Consider the following 19,414-nt stretch of genomic DNA (forward strand, 5'->3'; position numbering starts at 1 on the left):
TTTTTCTTTTCTATAGGTCAGAAATATTGGCTGAGAAAACTATTCACGTGCTAGCACTGGCCTTTCTTATGGAAAATGAAGGATGTCTCAGAAGGCAGAGCCAGTATCCCAGAGGGTGAAACAAATAGCTGCAGAAAACCACTCCCAGAGAGCAGAACTTAGTCCTAATGAACATAATTCCTTTGTTTCCAGAACAATGAAAAGGGCTGGATTTCAGAATTTTTATGAATCAGTGACTGCTATGTGCCTCTCATCACCTCAGCCCTCATTTTTGAGTAAGATATTCTACTGTGGTTCATTTGTCCCTGTCCCACCCTCAATATAGAATATGGGTAGCGTATTCTATATCGGGTAGCTTATATGGATAGCTTTAGTTCACAGGTCTTCATTAAGGGAGAGCTGCACCCGAAGTCTCATACATTACTGGAACCTGATTTCAGTTATGAGATTTTGGACCCTAAGCCTGAGCATAATGCCATTAAGGAATGAGGCTTTAGAGGTCTTACAGGAGAGGGAAGTTAAGTATATTTTACAAGTGGGAAAGACATGAAAATCACTGGAAACCAGAGGGTGAACTGTGATAGACTATAACCTTTTTTTAATTGAGATATAACTGACATATAACATTATATTAGTTTCAGGTGTACAACATAATGATTTGCTATTTGTATATATTGTGAAATGATCACCACAATAAGTGTGGTTGACGTCCGTCACCACACATAGTTATAATTTTTTTCTTGTGATGAAAATTTTAAGATTTCCTCTCTTAGCAAGTTTCAAATATACAATACAGTATTATTAACTATAGTCACCATGCTGTACATTATACCACCCCCCCCAGGACTTATTTATTTTATAACTGGAAGTATGTACCTTTTGACCATCTTTACCCATTTCCCCCACCCTTCACTCCTGCCTTTGGCAACCACTGATCTGTTCTCTGTATCTATGAGTTAGTTCAGTTTTTTTGTTCATTGGTTTGTTTTAGATTTCACATATAAGTGAAATGTTATTTGTAGTTCTCTGCCTGACTTATTTAACTTAGCATAATGCCTTCAAGATCCATCCATGTTGTCACAAATGGCAGGATTTCCTTATTTTTTATGGCTGGATAATATTGCACTATATCTATATATAGTATATATCACATTTTCTTTTATCCCATTCATTTGTCAGTGGAACTTAGTTGTTTTCCTGTCTTGGCTATTGTGAATAATGCTGTAGTGAGCATGGGGGTGCATATATTTTTTTGAGTTGGTGTTTTTGTTTCCTTCAAATTAATATCCAGAAGTGGAGTTGCTGGATCATATAGTAGTTCTTTTTAAATTTTTTTTGAGAAACCTCCATACTGTTTTCCATAAGGTCTGTACCAGTTTACATTCCCACCAACAGTGCACAAGGGTTTTCTTTTCTCCACATTCCCTGGTATACATTCTTAAGTGTTCCTTATCAAGAACTGTGAAAAATATGAGACAAATTAGCCTGCCACAGTATCACTGATGCTGGTAGAGGCAGAAGAGTCCTGGATTAGAGCTAAAAGATAGGTTATTACTCTCAACAATAGTTTGTGGCCAGAGGATTATCATTTTTGTGCTAGTTGCACACATCTGAATTCTCACAAGATGACAGAGATCCGTATTACACTTGCACATACAGCAGATTGTGTTACAAGAGAATGACTCCAAGCTAATGGAACCCAAATCTTTTATCATGGGCAGTAAACCTGCTTGCTGTTGCTCTGGAGAAAGACAGTAATTTCATTATACCGGCCTTTTGCTCAGAAGAAGACATATCTGTCTTCCAAGGCTATTCATTATACAGCTGTCTGTGAAAAGATAGTTCAATACAAAGGCAGCTAGTTAGTGTCTCTGCTCAAAAGAAGTGCAGAAATGCAAGAGACCCATGGGGAATTGTCTCTCAGAAAATACTTCCAGTTATTAGCAGAGATTTCTGTTTGTTTCGGTACTGGATATATTCCTTTTCATTGTAAAGATTTAATGTTAATTCAGTTCAAGGACTGTGTCCTTCCCTGATGCACTGCAGGCTCCAATCTGGCCTCCTGCACTCTTGGAGTAAGGGGGCAGGTTCTGGCTCAAAGAAAGCTCATCTTTTTTCCTTCTATGCACTCACTCCCCACTTTTGGGGGCACGGTGGAGAAATAGGGGACTTAGGTGTCAGTGAGAGAGAGATGCGTCTGGCTTCACTCTGGTATTGATTGGTCTCATTTTCTCCTAGTATTTTCTGTTGACATGATGTTTGAAGACATATGGGCATATTTTTCTCAGCTTGCTCCAGACTCCTTTCCCTCTTCAAAGGATAGCCCTGACTCCCTTTGACAAGTCAAAGGTATAAAATCACCAATCTTTCTCTGGTATGAACATCTATTCACTTGACGTCTACGACCTCTTGAGCAGCAATGCAGCTCATGCCCACCACTAACCTTCATGCACCTTTACATGTAGCATCAAGAACACTTGCTATCCTCTCCTGAACCCTTAAAGAACTGCAGAGAACTGGGTCAGGAGTAAGGTTGCCCCATCTTCTTCCCAGACATATTTCATCATGGCCCCTTGAAGACCATAATGATATCAAGCTTTTCAACTCTCCTCAAATCCATCAACTCAAATTCAACATCGATCAAGTTGTTTCCTTCACTAATACCTTTGTTCTTTGTTTTCAGTGTGAAAAAGGTTCACCTATGACATTTGTTAAAATTCAGATTTCCAGCTCCCAAGCATAGAGATTTTGTTTCAAGAGTTTGACTGTTTAACAAGCTTTTCACATGATTCTGATCATGATTTTGATACATTGGTCCCTCTGCTTCCCCTCCCTTATCAGAATAAGTAACATTCTTCAAAACAGTGCAAATACTGTGGAAACAGTGTAATATACTGGAAAAAGCATTGGCTTTGCAGTCAGCCAGATGTGCATTCAGATCCTGGTTCTGTTAGTTATTAAAACTTTCTTCTTTTTGAAAGGAAATAGATCTTTGGTGACATCTAAGAGAAATTAATTGGTGCATGTGTCATAAAATATGATAAGCAGGAATGTCTAGTTTTCTGTAAAGGGTGAGGTAGTATTTTTAGCTTTTCAGTAGATATTTCAGCAGGCAATATGATCTCTGTTACAGCTATTCAACTCTGCTGCTGTAGCATAAAAACAGCCATAGAGGGGCTTCCCTGGTGGCGCAGTGGTTGGGAGTCTGCCTGCCAATGCAGTGGACACGGGTTCGAGCCCTGGTCTGGGAAGATCCCACATGCTGCGGAACAGCTGGGCCCATGAGCCACAATTACTGAGCCTGCGCGTCTGGAGCCTGTGCTCCGCAACAAGAGAGGCCGCGATAGTGAGAGGCCCGCGCACCGCAGTGAAGAGTGGCCCCCGCTTGCCACAACTAGAGAAAGCCCTTGCACAGAAACGAAGACCCAACACAGCCACTAATTAATTAATTAATTAATTAATTAATTAATTTTAAAAAAAACTAGCTGTTTAAAAAAAACAGCCATAGACAAGAAGTGAGCAAATGAGAGGGGCTGTGTTCCAATGAAACTTTATTGACAAAATCAGAGGCTGGCCAGATTTGTCGTGTGGGTTGTGGCTTATTGTCCCCTCTATAGAACATGAAAGTGATAAAATCAAATTTGTGAATGTGTAAATTATGAACCATAATTTTGTGATCAATTTTACGATTGTAAATAAGTTTTCCTAACAGAAAGAAAATTTTAAAAGGACTTGATTCTGGGGTCACATTATGGAGAAATTAACCACCACTGGGCCAGATTTTGCATCTCTAATTTTTATTAATTGGAAGACCTTCTTTATGATGGAGTGTCACCTATCTTTAAGGGGAGATTTGCAGTAGAGTGGATTATTTGTCCATTCTTTACTTTATCCACATAATTAAATTATAAATCCATACTATTTGGCATGTAACTTTCTTTGCTTTCCTATAGTTGGTAGAGCAGACTTACTCAGGGTTTTTTTTTTTATGTCAATCTTTGGTCAGTGGGGTATTAGCAACTGTGACATAAAGAGAAATTTGTAAAGCTGTAGCATAATTGGCCCTGTACTTTAGAACACACACACACGATGAGGACACACTTAGGCTAGCCTTCTGGTTCCATGAGGAGGCTGTCAAACATGTGAGGCAGAACCGCCCTAGCTGAACCTAGCTGCCTTCAGAAGCATGAGTGAGTCCAGTTATGACCAGTAGAACTATCCAAACAAGCCCAGCTTAGACAACCTTCAACAACATGCAGCTAAGTGAGAATAAGTGATTCAGTGTTTCAAGCCAGTTTCATTTCAATAATTTGAATTTTTTTTTGGTGCTTTCCTCTTTATTGATGTGCCTTCTACCTTCCCCCCACAATTTCAGTCCCTTCCATTACCCCCCAAAAAGAAGGTAGTGAAAAGAAAGGATTGTTGGGTTTCTGAGCTCCTTGAGCAGTTAGAAAGGGAACAGAAACCAAAATAATCACTGGATGTGACAGAGATTGACAATCAAGAAGTCTAAAACAGAATGGGAAAGGTGGTAGAGAAAGGGGAAGAAAGGAGAAAAGAAAGGTAAGAGAGGACATCTCCCCCAGTAATCCTCATGTTAAGAGGGGCTGGAGGAGAGTCTCAAACATTATGAAGTGCAGGTCCTGAGGACGCGAGTTGGTGTTTGAGCCTCAAGGAGGAGTAGGTCAAGGAAGGGGGCCCCCTCTCTCTTTGTAGAATGGGACCGCCCCACCTTAGCGGCAGCAGCTTCACAGGCCGTAGACACTTTCATCACTGTAGGCGATGTACAGAAAGAAGTCTTCTTCATGGTGTTCCTGGTATAGCTGACCCATAGTGGCACTGGTGGGTGGAATGACATTGTTGACAAAGAAAAACAAGGCATCCTCAGCTCAGAGATGAACTTGCTTCCCGATCAAGAAGTAGAACTGACCAACTATAAGATCAGAAGACACCAGGTATATCTTTTTGTCCAGGTCTCCTATCTGAACTTTGGGAGCCTTTTCTACTATCACCAGGACCCGGTCCGGGTATTTCTTTCAGATCTTCTCGCCCTCAGAACCACGCTTCTCTAATGGATACTCCTCTTTATACACGAAGTTCATCCTCCCAGGAACTGGGCTGGACTGGGCTGGGCTGAGAGAACCTGGAGTGGGGGCCGGGAAGAGGGGCCGGTGGCAGCGACCTCAATAATTTGAATTTTTAACAAATTTTTAGATGATTCTGATATAAGTTATATATTGGTTCCTCTATTTTTCCTCCCATTGAGTTTTGGGATGGTTTTTAACACAATGTTATTTTGATCAGAATTAACTGATAAAGGGGTAATGTCATATGTATTTCACAGTCAGACATAGACAGACAGTCAGACAGACACACACACACACACCCCAATACAGGTCTACTGGCTTAGAACTTGCATGGAAATTTTCTTCTATTTCTTTAATATTGTTTTTCCAGTCTCCATTGCTGGTTTCAGAAAATGATGCTAGAGCCATAGGCAAGAACCAAATGAAATGGTATGTGCCAATGTATAACTTAGTAGCCATAAGAAGACACTAAAGGATTCTAAGCAAAGGTATCTCATGTTTATATTGTGCTTTAAATTTTTAATATTATCAATCATTTATACTGAAGTGCAATTTTATTTTCCATAAAATAATTATTTTTGATTTTAGCCCCAAATCTGCTAATAGAGAGAAAAATAAAAATAAAAATAAAAATAACTTACAAACTCAGCCCTGCCAAGCAACCTAGTTTCTTCTACTTTAGAACTTTGTCTCTTTCAGGTTAGCTAGGTAAATCAAAGGCTCTCCACCTACTCTATTTTTCCTATTCCCACATCACCCTTCTTTTTCACCTCTCTTTGGTGTATATCTGAGCATTTAAAAAAAACTTGTAAGGGTGGGATAAGAGGGGCCTCTGTTCCATGAGCTGCCCTCTTGATTCCTTCTGGTCTCCCTTACTGATGTACCCATTCCCTTCTGTCTGTAGCATCGGCTACTATGGCCCATGGTCATCCCACAGTCTCCAGTCAAAAGGGGACTAAATACTTTCCCAGTATGAATTACATGTGTCTTCAGATCTCCAGACCACTTATTATCACTTTAAAATGCAAACAGGAGCTTGTGAACCTATTCCATTTACATTCACACCATGGGGAACTAGAGTCAAAGGTTATCTTGGGTCCATTCTCTCTGATTAAATACACTGCGTGCTGGAGGTGCTCTTTGAGGTGATGTCTTTCCAAAGTTCAAACATAAAGGGAAATACAAACTTCTGCTTTCAGCTAGGTTTGAAAATTATTAAGAATGCAGAATCTAGGATAATGCTTCTCAAATTTCAATATGCATATGAATCACCTAGCAATCTCTTTAAACTGCAGATTCTTATATAGTAGGTCTGGATTGGAGCCCTCCAAATCTGTATATGAACAAGCTTCCAGGTAATGCCAGTGTTGCCAGCCCATGAACTGCACTGTGAGAAATGGAATCACATTAAATTCCAGAGCATTTGGAAACTGATTGGAAGGCAGAGTTAATGTCAAGGAAAAACTTTGAGATAGCTTACCATCCTTTAAACTGGCCTTGCCAACTGTTTAGAGTGTTATAACTTTCTTCCCCAGCAGTTCCAAAACCCTGCAAATTTATGTTCGATGTAACCTTCCTCACCATGTATTGAAATTATTTTCTGTTCCCCTCAACTCTCTGAAACAACTCTCTGTGCCTAATTCTTTTGGCACTGCTTTTGCCCGATCCAGTGGGACACCAAATATTCTCAAGAAATGTATGATGAATGACCTGTGTTCTCAGTTTAGGTGTGCAAAATATGCCAATATCTTTACCAAACTTCTGAGTGTTATAAGTAAAAAAAAAAAAAAAAAATCTACCTCAGCTTGTTTCCTTTCATTTGTAATGTAGAGGAACAGCCTAGCCAATTGCACTTTCTGGTTACTGGATTTTAAACCAATATAAAAGAAACATATACATAATATGCAAAACTGAAAAGATTATTGCTATTTCACCTTCCTCCTCTCCACTCTCATCCTGTACCCCTTGCCTCAGAATATTCATTGGCTAAGTGCTGAAGAGCAAAAACTAAAATATTATCATCTATGATTGAATTTTGTTACAACACATATTTATGAGAATGTAATTCATCTCAAAAGTCTACATAATTACTGTTCCTCTTAAATAATTTTGAAAAGTATAATATAATGGAAAATTTTGGAATCTACACTGGTCCTAGAAATACAGCCTTTTTCTAAGTATAAAATTAATTATTACATTCTAAGCTTTCTGTGCAGCATTCAAACAACCAGTTGGTGAGGTACAAGTCAAATGAGAGAAGAGGAACTGGTCCGACTATCAAAAATGCATTTCTAAGGTAAAATTTGCAACGGAACATGTTTAGATCAGAGTTTTAATCTATCAATCATTATTATCATTAAACTATTATTTTCCAACTTTATATAAGCTCCCTTTGGTTCCCTGAATGCTACAGTTGATTTTAAGCTCTAATCCAAAATGAAATGTAGCATTCTTTTTGCTTTATGTAGAAACATCGGTGACTTTCAAATTATCCAAGAAAAGACAAATTACCAATAATCAAACTTGTTTGAATAATTTTTAAGTGATTCCAGGCAATATATATTTACTAATGTATAGAACATGGAAAGTTTAACTTCAAATTATGAACTTACAAAAAGTTTGTAAAGGACTGAATATAAGGGGGGAGTTATGGAAAATATTTGGTCACCTTAATTATAGGTTTAAATGCCACAAATGCTATAATAATACTTTTTACTTTGTTTTAATTTATAAGCAACCAAACCACTTTATAAACATTAAGCCAAATATATCTTTAAAGTAAGACTTCTTTTTTTCTCCCTGAGTATCATTTATAGACTGATAAAAATGAAGTGAAAAGTAAATGTTTTCCTCTAGGCAGGAAAAGTACCTTCCATGCTAGAGCAGTTCTGAAAATGGTAACCACAATTCCTCCCAATTTTTTGCTTTTTCCTCTCTATAACTGTTAATTATAATAAAGCATACTGAAAAGTTTTTCTTGAATGATAGCTCTGGTCTGCTATTATGTTTTTATTAATATTTTTACTTTATTTCATTTATTATTATGAGGATGAAACAATTTGGGGATTTCTTTTTCCACTACTCAATGTTTTTTTCAGCAACAGATTGTTTTCTCTTATTTGACAGTATTCTGAAAACCACCTACTCATTCATGTTTGATGTGGTCAGACCTCTGTGGTGAACTAAAGACCATCATTACTGTTTGTTTAGTGTTCACATTTTGTTTAGCAGGGGTTTCATATTAGTGGCTACTCTGGGAGATGTATCTCAGATAATTATGGCAGAAAAGCAGCAAAGGAAAGGCTGAATGAAGCAACCCTAGGCTGGAATTCTCAATCTTGCCTTCAAGTGAACAAATATGTTTTCATTAGACTCCCCTCTTTGTCCACAGTATCTCTTAAATAAAGAACTTTTTCTTTGTACAGTAGACCAAAAAATGTATGCATTTAGTCTTTATAGATTTTACTTTTATTGATTTTGCATGTTGTGAAAATAGTTTCACTGAATACTTAATTATTCTTAGATTCTACTTGTTTGCAGCTTCCCTTCGTTTACTTATTTTAAAAAATATTTTATGTAGACAAAGGTGCTGTGGCTATGTCCTCAGATCCTCAGACAGTTCTCCCATTAAAGTTATCTATTCTGTTTGTGACATGATAGCTTAGCAGGACTCAGTAGGCCATTAGGAAAATAAGCAAATTCTTATCTGGAAGTCATTAACTAGAATCACTCATTCTCTTGCCTGGAAGTTGGTTCTTTTCACATCCTGGAAAAATATTTTGATAGAGAATTAAGTGCTGGTGAAAGGTGAGTATATGGCAGAGAGACTGGAATGGGTAGGGGACTAAAGCCACATTTGTCTGTGTGATCACTGAGGGGCATTAACAAAGGCAAGGTCAGTGACCAGCTGCTGGCATTGCCATAGTTCACTGCTTAAGTCCTGACATAGAAATAACAGATTCATAGCCAATCCATTCTACCTCACTGAAGGGTCTTCTCATCCATGTCAGTAATAGGTAGCTTTAGGTTACATAGTTTTAATCCACAGTTCTTGATGATGATCTGTGGAGATTATCTAGAACTGCAAATTAAAACTCTTAGCCATTCCGAATCCAGTGGGTCATCTAAACCCAAGACATTAGCTAGAGGTTACCTTCCCAGCTCCAACATCAATTTCAAGGAAATATCCTGATCCAAAATCATGAATAGATTCCCTCAGTCAGATTCCCCCACTGAAGTCCATAGTGAATAAATGAGCAGAGTTTGAGAGACTCTTCTTAGCAGGAGGTAAAATATGCTTTTTAGAAAATCATGTCATTTTTGTAATATAGAAGCATTTGCCCATGAGAAAATTAATCTCATTTATAATTAAACTGTGATATAAATACCCATTCATACCCATATATCCAAGTGTGTGGTTCTTTTGTTTAGCTATCATACATAGAGTAAACATGAAGTAAAGCTAGATCTGTCTCTCAATTCTAAGTCAGCACATCACTCCTGGCATTTGCTGACCAAGCTTAGAAACTGAGTAACATCATAATATAAATTGTTTAGTGATTCATTGGGTTGCAAAGGCATTGTATTTTAGAACTGTATTATTTCATTTATGTCAAGGAGGACTGATTAAGAGTCTGGGGCCATTTAGTCGATGGGTCCAGTGCTCTGTGATGGTTTCCTGGAACATGGATGATCTATGAGCACACTGTTGAGTGGTGAACTTCCGCCAGCCCCCCACAGAGGTTCTGTCCCAGGGCCCAGATTGTGCTGAGCTCCAGGGGACAGATACATAGAGTCGGAGCCAGCAATTTCGCTGGCTGATAGTTCCCCCCCACATCTCCAAGATATGAAAAGACAAGTGAAAGGGGACAGTTTTAGAGGACCTTTCACTCCCCTTCCTGACAATGTCCTGGAACATGCATCATCACTGACCTTAACTATCCTCTTAGGGAAAAGGCCAGAGAGTAGGGGTTTACGGTAATTTGTGTTCCGTCTTGTGGATCAGAAAAATCAAGAATAATGTGTCCTTCAGATAAAATCAATATCATTGAAATTAAATTACAGAAAACAATAAGATTGTGCTGGTTACTTATAAATGCACTCTAAATATTACTGCTAATGCACACACCATGAAAGGGAAAAATTAAAAGGGAAAAATTATTCTCACAGATCAGAACACAAGATTATAAATCTGAGTTCGAGATTCCCTAAGTTAAGAACATATCTTTGAGCGCACATTATCTATGCAAAAAATGTTCTGGCTTTATATATGATAAAACAAAGTTTTCTTATTGTTTTTTAAAGAGTAAGATCAAAAGAAAAACAGAGAAAACCGTGTAGATATTGTAGATGTCTAGAGCAGGACTCTAGTCTGATGTCTGTATAAATAATCTGGCAATATACTTGTGAATATAGAACTTATTTAGTAAGCTGCCAAAAGAATCCATAAATTTTCTAAAATTGCTTAGTTTAAATTTGGTAGTGTCATAGAGCTTTTGAGTGAATATGGCTCAATCTGCTTTCCTGATAACTCAAAATATACACAATTCATATTAGTATGTCTATGTAGTAATGATGACATAGTTTAGTATCATCATTTTGACAAAGATCAGAGGGAACAAATCACTAAATTACCAATGAAGAGAAAATCATCACTGTGCTATAGCCAAATCGTGTTTGGGCAAAATATTGTAAGACCTGAGCCCAGATGATGAGTTTTGTGGAAAGACTGATAACTATGGATATTGGACTTGGGAGAAAAGTGAGCATATCTTTACTTTATAACACAGTATTAAGAAATTTCTCATCTGACTTCTTGCCGAACTGAACTGGCTACTTAAATGCACCCATGGGATGGAATGAAGTAATGGTGAAAGCCTTTGAAATCGCCCAAACTGTCCTCACTTAAAGAAACAAATACAGAGACCCTGATTTCAACCTAACCATTTCTAAAATACTGGGGGAATAGGTGTGGTATGTTATATGGAGGTTTTTATTTTCCTGCAGCAAGTGTCAGGTTTTCGAGATCCCAAGTTAAGGGAAAAAAATCCAGAATTTAGCGTCAAGACATAGTGAGGGGTAGAAACAAAAGGTGACTTAGCCCCCCGCTCCCTCATAATCCTATGCAGACTAAAATTTGGTGGTCCAACAAGCCAGAGCTGAACTCTATTATGGCCACACTAAAGACACAAGGAAAATCAGTTGGTTAGATTGCTGATGAAGATTTTGTTAGAAATCAATTCTCTGTGGGATAGTTCTGTTCCATCACATGAAACCAATTCTCTAAATCTTGACAGCTTTTTCATAAGCACTGACGGTGGATCACAGAAGGGGCCAGGTATTCTTGTATCACTGTAAATCCATCAACGTGTTTCTTTAAATATATGTCAATTCTATGTACACAGAAAGTACACACTTATTTGAGAACTGTTTGTTATTAATCATAATAGCTATATTTCACTGAGTGTGCCCTATGGACCAGGTGCTATGCTGAGAGCCTATATAACTCATCTCAATTAACCCTTACACTAACACCAGGAGTAGATATCAAGCCAAATATGTGAGATGCCCAGAGTATCAAAGCTAGTAAGTGGGAGACACAAGATTTGAAATCATTCCATCTGTTTCTTATTTTTACATTCTAAGCCACTTCATTATATTGTTATTCCATTGTTTTCTGTTTCTAAATAGTCATTCAAGACTAGGTGATATATTCCAAGAGTCTGTGAATTCGTAGGTTAATTTAGGTTGTAAGTTTTTAGTCTAGATGATAATTCAAACATTTAGGATTTCAAGTCCAGTATAGCCGGTCTGTCTTGGCTGCATTATAACAAGAAATCCATTAGTAAATATGACTTTGCGTTTTCTGTGCTATTGATAATAATATGCACAGATTCCACAGGAATAAGAACTCATTGGATATATTTATATTTATATATGGTCATGTCTCAAACATACACATCTTGGCCTGTGTTATCAAAAGAAAAATGAAGTAGAAGAGGCAAACTCTTTTCTCTGCTTAATCAGCCATAGCCTAAATGTCAGAAGGATTAAGTTTCTGGATAAGCCTGGAGTGGTAGATAGGAGACACACACACACACACACACACACACCTCACTCACCAGAACAGAAGGAACCTAGGTGGCAGTATTTCATTAGTAGAGGATTTACAAAGGGTTGATTAATAAAGTGAGTAATGTCATTGAGCTACCAAAATAATTTTGGAAACCAGTGGTCCCGATGTATTCTTGACTCCTCCAACTATATCTGATGGATTAACTTTTAGTTCTGGACATCATATTTTAGGATGACTATTGTAAGTCTGTAATATCAGGAGAGAGTAGCAAGAAGATGGGGACCTAAAAGTAGTACTGATATTAAAATGGTCAAAAAGTCTGGGTGAGCTTAGGAGAATGAAAGAAAAGTTTGGAGAGTTAAATGACAGTGGTCACCCAGTATTTGAAAGGTTGTTGTGTAGGAGCAGGAAAAAACTTAGCTTTACATGGTTTCCAAGGACAGATGTAGGACCAATGGGTAAACACTATAGAGAAGTAGATACCTGGTTCAACTAGGAAGAACTTTCTAGTCATTATTACTATACAACAATGGAAGAGGCTGCCATAATATAAATTCACAAAAAATGGGGAAAAAAATGAAAGGTACTGTCAGAGGCAGAAGAAAAATGAGGGGGAAAGAAAAGGACTCTGAAGAAAGCAGAGAGTAAAACAGCAAAACCATAACAAAGTCAGAGTTATGGAGTCTGCTTTGGAAATCAGAACTGTTTTGTCCAGGAAGGTTTAATTGTAGATATGCTGGAAAGTAGTGGATTAAAAATAGATTTCTTTCTACTTTACCTGCAGAGTAATGTTGTAAATCATGTAGTAAAAAAGTAAGAGATACAAATTTAATACAACCATTTCTAAGCTATTTTTTGAGGATAGAACCAATTCTAGTCACATAAAGCACCTTGCATGATGTTCTTTTTTCATCTTCTATTAAATCTTTTCTGGAGGAAATGTTTGTTAGTTCAAATAAAGCTATTGTTATTGGTTAAAAGAATAATATAAAGTCAGAGTGTTTTTTGTGGATTTGTTTTCTATTTAAGAATAGAGCATTCAACTTCATTAGCAAACCATATTGTTTTAAATTACATTTCCAAATAAATATACTTGGGTGTGAATTCAAGGGAAAATATTTTGCAAAACTCAAGGGAAAAAAATTAACATCCAAACTCAAAACATTCTAGTGGTTTTGTAAAACTGAAACATTTTTTGTCAAGGTTTTTAAAATAATGAATTCTAACCACGTGCCCAGCAAAATCTATGTTCTTCAAGGCATCCTTCCTGCCCATACAAAAGTTAACAGTGACATCTTGTGGTTAGTTTTTACTCTTTAAAAAGCCTGTGTGTGTGTATGCAAAGTACAGAAATAATGCCCTTTTGTTTTACTGCAAAAATATCTAGTTTCTCCTTCCACTTCCAAATATTTTTGTGGTGCTTATCCCCTATGCAGATCTTTAATTGTTAAATTAGTTGTTTAAAATCACAAAAGCATAAGTCATGTTGATGGCATGTATTCTTGATATGATTTGATGAGATTGGCATTTTACCTCTGAGGTCTTCCTTCTCAAAATCCATAACCCCAATCTAACCATGAGGAAAATATCAAACAAACCCAACCTGAGAGGCAGTTTCCAAAAACTGACCAGTATTCCTCAAAACTGTCCAGGTCTTCAGAAACAAGGAAAATCTGGGAAGCTACTACAGACCAGGGGAGGCTAAGGAGACATGACAACTAAATGTAGTGTGGTATCTTGGATGGGATCTTGGAATAGAAAGAGGACATTATGGAAAAACTAGAGAAATCCAAATAAAGACTGTACCCTAATTAATAGAAATGCACCATTGCTGGTTTCTTAGTTGTGATATATGTGCCATGGTCATGTAAAATGTTAAAAATTAGGAGAAACTTGTTGAGGGGTATATGGAAATAGAATTCTATAACATCCTTGCAACTGTTCTATAAATCTCAAACTATTCCCAAAATTTTTAAAGTTTATTTAAATTTAAAAATACTTTCACGCTATGAAAGGTCACTGGATTGACTGGGTGGGACATATTTACCTTTCCAAAAATAAGAAACCAAAAATAAAGATTTTGCAATTTCTAAATGTTCCAGGTCTTATGTAGTGAACTTATATTGCTATGCAAATGCAATTAATAAAAACCTGATTTCTTTACAGAAAGCCTTAGGGCTTAACCCCAGATACAACATTCCTGAATTCCTCTCTTTGGGTCTTTCCCACACAAATAAGACAATTTCATTATGAAATTATAAATACAGTGGAAGTAATTCCTGCTCCCTTTGATGTTATCTCCTATGTCTCATCCCCTTCCACCTCCTCTTCCTTCCTTCCCCCCTCTCCTCCTCACCTACAAACTTTTGCACTTGCTGTTCTGACTGACTGGAACTCCCTTTCCTCAGGTATCTTCATGGTTCACTCCTTGATTCCCTTCAGTTTTCTGTTCAAACATCCCTTGTCAATGAAGTCCTTCCTGATCAGCTTACATAAAAAGTCACCCTCCACCATCACTCTCTGTCCTCTTGCCCTACTTTATTATCCTCCAGAATGCTTATCCAGCATGTGAATATTACATATTTGTTTATTTTCTATCTCTCTGGGACAGCATGTAAGCTTCAGGAGACTAAGAACTTTATTTGTTTTGTTCACAGCTGAATCCCCAGTGCCCAGGGCAGCCCAGTGTCCAGTACTTGATATGCACTCAACAGTATTTGTTCAATGAAGCTAAAATCTCCTCTAAAACTGGTGTCTACTGTTCCAGTTCTTCTCACTGGAGGAGAAAACTGATATCTCTCGCCTATTTCAGCCTACATTTATGATGCCCTCAGCTCCCATTTCTGTCTTCCTCCTCTCAGGCTCCACATGATATGCACTGTTTACTCTCTATCTGTAGCCAGCTCCCATATCTATTCTCTGCCATGCTTTGTGCACTCGGAAGCTGAGCCCCGAGGACTGCCTCCCTTGGACTCCCTGACTGGCTGATTTCTATCTGGGTTTGGATAAAGGGCATGAGAAGAGAGAAGTTGAGGTATTTCTTCTGTGTCCCCCCTGTTTTGTACCCAGATATCCCATGACGACAGGTACCATCAGGTGGTTCCTCCTTCAGGGGACAGGTCTCTCTGGGCTCAGGTAATGCACTTTCCTCCTTTCCCTCTTCACAACTTGAGGTAGGCATGTCTGTTTGCTGTTGCTGGTCTCTTGAGTGTTTCATCATCCCTAGTGTGCTCTCTTAACCCTGCCCACACCTCTGTAAGTAGCCTGTTAATTAAGATCTCTTCATTTGTACCATGTGGGGTGCATTCTTTTTACTGCCATGACCTTTAGTAGATCTGGGGTGAGGCCCCCAAATTTACATTTCTCACGAGTTCCCAGGCAATGGTGACAGTGCTAGTCTGAGGATCACGCAATGTTATCACTGCCCTACAGAGTATTCTTTCATGATCCTAAGTGATATATGTTGGGGGTGTAGTAGTGAAAACTTCCCACAAACGTGAAAGAGAGATTGTGAGTGCTGGAGGATGAGGGGTGAGAGCAGGCTCAGGAAAAATAGTGTTTTAATTTCATTAGGATGTGTGAACTCCTTCATCTTCCTGGTCCCTACCACGAATGTCAGAGTGCTGGATAATCATAATAACAGCTAGAATTTATTGAACATTCACAATGCTCCTGTCACTCTTCCAAGCACGTTGAAGTAGTATCTCATTTAAACATAACAATGGCCTTATCAGGTAGATATGTCATTATTTCCATTTTAAAGATGAATGAAGGGGACACAGAGAGGTTAAGTGACTTGCCCAAGATGGCAAAGCTAAAATATAGTAGAACCATGACTTTTACCGAGGCAATCTGACTCCAGTGGATATACTTATCCACTAATCTGAAAAAGAGGTGCTCCTGGGACCAGAGCACTTGGGTCATTGTCACCTTTCTAACCTACGTTGTTGGATGAATAATCACCAGAAGTTTTATTCCTAATATTCTCTAATAACATAAAGGTCACAGTCATAAAAATTCTACCTCTCTCTTCACACAACAACACTGTAGTCATGATGATATTTCCTAATGAACTCAATAGCCAAATAATTCAAGCCCTTGAATGAAATATAATGGTCCTTGTAGATCTCTAAGTGCTATAAATTCTAAAAAATCTTTGTCACCCATTTTTTTGAACTAGAGATTGAGGTCTCTTCTCTTTCGTGATGATAAAAGTTCAAATTCATTGTACAAAAGGCGATTGGGGGATATTAATATTTGCCAAATAATGTACAAAAACCAAATATGAGAAAGTTGAGGGTTGCCTCTGTGTATACATACGTGTGTGTGCTCGTGTGTGCACATGTAAACATAGACTTTCCTCTTATCCAACCTAAACCCCATGATGCATTATTCTAATAACTCAGTCTATAAACCTTAATGTTCCATCTTCGCTTAAATTTTTGCATAGCCTTCTGTGCAACTCCCAGCCATCTTTTCTACTCCATTGCTGGAAAAAAAATTAGAATCATCTAGATTGCTGCCAGCAAATTTAAGTTTCTACACTTAATTATTCTCTCAACAACATTGTAACAGTCTGAGTTCGGCCTAGATATTTAGACCAGAAAGAGTTTTAGTGAAGGAAATTAGAGGCAGGAAGGTTTCTTTCAGAAAATCCAGAAATGCAACTATTACAGGAATGTCCCCACCATTGGTCTCAGATGCTGTTGTACAGAAGGAAATGATTTATTTGTCACAGGGAAAAACATGAATATTAACCCTTATCTCACATCATACACAAAAGTCAATTCCAGATGAATTAAAGACTAAAATGTGAAAAAATAAGTAATAAAATGTTTGGATGATAATATAATGTATCTGTAACATCAGGGTTGAGAAATGCTTCTTAAGCCAGATTTAAAAATGAGCAAAACATAAATATGACCACACTGAAGTCAAGAAATGATGTTTATCAAATGATATAAAAAAGAAAGTGAAGAGTCAAGCTACAAACTGGAAAACATAATTTCAAGTCATTTAAAAAAAGATGAACAACCCCTGAAGAGGCATTTCATAGCAGAGGAAATACAAGTGATCAGCAAACATATTTAAACATGGTCAAATTCATTAGTAGTCAGGGAAATGCAAATTAGAACCACAAAAATTCTATTTTACACACACCAAATGAGCAAAAATGTGTCTGACAGTATCAAGTGTTGCTGATGATAAATTAGTGGAAACAATTGCCTTGGAAAAATATTTGATGCCCTACTAAAGTTGAAGATGACCCCACTATTCCACTTTTAGCATATACTACAGAGAACGTATGTTCGAGGAGGATTATTTGAAATAGCCAAAAACGAGAAACAATGCAAATGTTAAAAAAACAGGAGGATTACCCTACTGAAATCTATCCATAAAAAGTAATACTATGCAACACAAAAGTAAGCAAACCACAACTATAAAATTCAATATGGAGAAATCTTAGAATCTTAAAGTTGAATAATTAAGCCCATCACAGAAGAAAATACATAGCATGACTTCATTTAGTTCATTAAAGTTCAAAAACATGCAAAACTAAACAATATGTAGTCAGGACTGCCTTGAATGCTCACACAGGTTGTTCACTGCACAAATCCATGGCTGCCACTTAGAGAATAAATATTTAAGAATATCCACTTATGGTAAGAATATCCATTACTGAGAACAATTATGTTCTCAGTAATGTAACTAGTAGCTTCCTTGTTATCAAATCAATACGAATTATCTGTTCCTGTTTAAGATCTCTTCAAGATTCAACACTATCTGGGATCCTCTATCATGATTTCTACAAAACTACACTCTTCTGGCCTTCTTTCTATCTCTGAGGATGTTTCTCCTTTACCTTGGCAAAGATCCTCTAATCTGCCAACCTCTGAAATATTGGTGTCCACCAAAGTCCAAACTACTCTCTTCTCATTCTCAGTAATGTGTCAAGGCAATCTCACTTATGCTCATGGTTTCGACCTACCACACATTTATTGACCACCACATCTGTATTTACAGACTACACCTTGGTCCTGAGCTCCACTGTCGTATGTCTAATAATTGGTAGAAGGGTATCCAAAAATGGACTCATCATCTTCCCCAACTAAAACATACTTCCCTCCACATTTGAATAATGATGCCAACATCAGTATCATTTCCCTGAGGGTTATTCTGGAGATTTTTCATGTTCCTTTATTTCCTATATAAGTTCAGTTGATTATACATCCAAAATTTCTCTCCTATTTATCACCCTCTCCATCACCACTAAAGTTCAGACTCTCATCATTTTTCTCTTGACAATTGCAGTAGCTTTATTAATGTTTTGTATACCTCCATTCTTATCCCTCATATTTATTCTTTGCTGCCATTAGAGTTATCTTTCCTATATGTAATAATTTCTCTGCTTATAGTTCTGCCATGATTGCCCATCCCCTAAAGGATCACAAGCAAAATTATTATGGCATACAAGACTCTACATAAAGATACAGTCATTACAACATAAAGGATAAACTCAGGTCCAAAATCTTCATCCTACATCAAGACTTCATGTTCCTATTACTGTGGGAACAAGCCAGCCCTAGTTGCTGGGCTCAGGGAATCATGGAGGTATAGCTATAAATGAAGAAGCTACTTTGTCAAAGATATCACTTTCTCTCTAGTTCAGAATGACACTTCTTGGGCACAAGTCTAAGATTCTGTTTATTCTCCCACCGATGTAGAGCAGACTAGCTGAACATGATGTTGTGCCTTTTATCCTGTTTCTCTTTCTGCCACCTGTCTTCCTGGGAGGTCTCTGCAACTGTGTTTTTTTGTCAGCTCAATGTGTAGGCCATGGAACCTACACTTAAACAATGGGTGAGCTTCTTCCAAGTTAGCTGTTGTCTGTTCTGATTCCACACTGGCTTCTTTCAGGTTATTCTCTGTTGACTTTTGACATTTCTTCAAGTGTCTGATAGTTTCTTCCAATTCCTAGCACTGAATTTACTAGTTTATCCTCTCCAAATTTGAACTTGGGTGAGCAGACTATTAGACTTTGGCATGGAAGATCAGTACAATCTAACCCAGAATTCTACTTTGGGTTAGAATTTTACTATATGATCAAATTTATTCAACAAGGAATTGGCTATCTGATATAATAAGAAATGGTACATCTATTCAGATTCTGATTACCTGTTACTTTTTTTCCTAACTTTTAATTTCCAAGTTTTGTTCTGATTTGTAAAAGAAAGAAACAATCTGTATCCAA

At 37.4% G+C, this 19,414-nt stretch overlaps 1 pseudogene; it reads right to left on the minus strand.

Annotated features, from left to right (window-relative positions):
- Nucleotides 1-4,748: 4,748 nt before the first annotated feature.
- Nucleotides 4,749-5,102, minus strand: LOC137756369 (gamma-aminobutyric acid receptor-associated protein pseudogene; annotated as a pseudogene).
- Nucleotides 5,103-19,414: the final 14,312 nt, after the last annotated feature.

Source organism: Eschrichtius robustus, chromosome 2 (assembly GCF_028021215.1).
Source record: "Eschrichtius robustus isolate mEscRob2 chromosome 2, mEscRob2.pri, whole genome shotgun sequence".
NCBI classification, from domain to species: Eukaryota; Metazoa; Chordata; class Mammalia; order Artiodactyla; family Eschrichtiidae; genus Eschrichtius; species Eschrichtius robustus.